General features: G+C 35.8%; 1 long non-coding RNA gene across 1 annotated transcript; it reads left to right on the top strand.

Moving 5' to 3' along the window:
- Positions 1–1,372: 1,372 nt before the first annotated feature.
- On the top strand, positions 1,373–1,972 carry LOC147477547 (uncharacterized). The gene is made up of 3 exons (XR_015207276.1): positions 1,373–1,544; positions 1,646–1,756; positions 1,851–1,972. It is a non-coding gene; the product is annotated as an uncharacterized LOC147477547 (long non-coding RNA).
- The last annotated feature ends 222 nt before the right edge of the window (positions 1,973–2,194 follow it).

The raw sequence follows: 2,194 nt of genomic DNA, 5'->3' as shown, positions 1-2,194 counted from the left end.
TGGGTCACTGGGAGCATTCTCAACTACTCAGTATTCATGGTCTTTGATGTCTTCTTCTTCCTCTTCATATTTGTGCCCTCTATTTTGCTTATGTTTTTACAAGGAAATTTTCTCTGTTTTGGAAGAAGAAAGAGTTGGAAATAGATTTAGGGGAGCTTAATCTCTCTCTCTCGACCTTCACCAAAATTCTTACAGATGATGAAGTACTTAGCCCCATGATAGGTACAGACCTAGTTATTATCCTTTTTAAAAAGCTTATGCAAAGTGATTGATTTTTGTTTTTCATACAATTTGATTCAAAAGAGTAGTGGATATATATTAGTGGGGTTTGATTTGGATTGCTTTACTAGTGTGCTGTTTTGGTTAGAATAGATAAGATAATCAATTAAACTCTAGGATAGCAGGTAAAATAATGAGGGAAATAAGGAGAATGTCTAGGAGATGCTAACTAATCATGTTGGAGGAGACTCTGGAACTTCAAGGACGATCTACTATTCCTTTATTACGGTGGACTGGGTTCCATTACAAGACTTTCATTTAGTTGAGTCAAGTAAATAGCTTGATTGATTACATTGTTTGGCTGCTCAGTGAGAATCGGTGCGCAAGGGACATGTAAGTTTTCACTTCAATGTTTCATACGGGTGATTCACTTGCTATAGACTTGATAATATTTAAAGAACACTTGTTTTTCTGTATGTCCTGTGGTAGTTGCACTGGTCTGACTTTGCACTAGAATTTGTTTTAGTTAGAGTGGGTTTTGGGATATAGTGATCTAGGATGAAGAGTTAGTTATCTAAATCTATTTACCAAGGGTTCCAGTTTCATGGTATTTGGATATCCGAGTCAGGAGTTACGCAAGTCCAAAGATGGTATTCTAGCATGCTAGGAAAACTACGCTGGACTAACTTCGCGCTCGATTTTGTAGTAGCTAGAGTTAGATTTGGGTTTTAGTGATCTAAGCAGTAAAGTTAGTACTCTATATCTGCTTTCTAACTATTCCAATTTCATGATATTTGGATTACTGAGCTAGAGGTTACGGGTTTTGAAAGGTGGACTGTTCCAACCTAATTTTAAGTGTACTAGACTGATTTCCAACTGTGTTTTGGCATAGTTAGAGTCAATTTTAAGCTATAATAACCTAGGCAGAAAAGTTAGCACTCTATCTGTGTTTTCAAGTGAACCAAGTTTCATTGCATTTGAATAATTGTAGCAAGGGTTATGCTTCCTGCAAGATAGTATGTTCAAATTGAATTTTTACTTACTTTACCTTATTGATCATAATTATGATGTATTATATGGATCTTGCATGTATATTGTGTGCCTTTATTTTTTTGTATGTGTATTACCTCTGTTGACTATGAAGGGTTTTAGACAGCATTTCTAAGGGATAATCCAACAACTAGAGTGTCTAAAGACCGAGAAAGTTAAATCCAGAAAAAGGTAGGTTTTTGTTGCCCTCCTTATCGGAAGGAGCAACCATACACCATTTCCATTCCTACATAAACACCCTAATTAATAGGAAGAAGAACTACACCAAGCAAGAGGTAAATCCTTTTGCCCTTGTGCGTCTCAACCTCATTTGTTCGCTTGTTATTTTTGTTTCAATGTCATCTAAATTTGCAAATGCTTTATGTTTTGTTCATAGGTAGTAAAGATGAAAACAAACATACTTAAGTTCCTAAACTTTGAGATGGGAAATCCCACGATAAAGACTTTCCTGTGGAGGTTTACAAGAACTACACAAGGGGATTGTGAAGTAAGTCGGTCACCCTTTTGAATATCTACTTGTTATGCTCCCTTCTGGATGTTTGAATTAATAAGTGAGTTATGTGGTTTTTGCGGTGCCCCAGTCTACAATTTGCAGAGCTAAGTTTATTGGACTATGGTTGCCTAAGGTTCCTACCCTCACTGGTTGCTTGTTCAATGATTTTCCTTACCAACTTCACACTTCAACCGAAGATGCACCCCTGAGTAGTTAATTTCACTTTGATACTTCAAATAGTGTTTATATTTAAAAAGAGTAATAAGTTAATTTCCTCCTTAAGTTAATTGTCATAAGAGCTTGTTTCTCACTAGTTTAAAGTGTTGGGTATATGGATTGTTCAAGGCAGTTAAGCGAACAAATTGAACGTTAATTGGTATGTTTAGTGGTGTGGTATTGTCATATTATAGTAAAACTCTTTTCCAGCAAGAT

The sequence above is a fragment of the Coptis chinensis genome, chromosome 9 (genome assembly GCF_015680905.1).
Source record: "Coptis chinensis isolate HL-2020 chromosome 9, ASM1568090v1, whole genome shotgun sequence".
NCBI classification, from domain to species: Eukaryota; Viridiplantae; Streptophyta; class Magnoliopsida; order Ranunculales; family Ranunculaceae; genus Coptis; species Coptis chinensis.
Note: the sequence above shows the minus strand (reverse complement) of the source record. Positions and strands in the feature narration are given on the sequence as shown.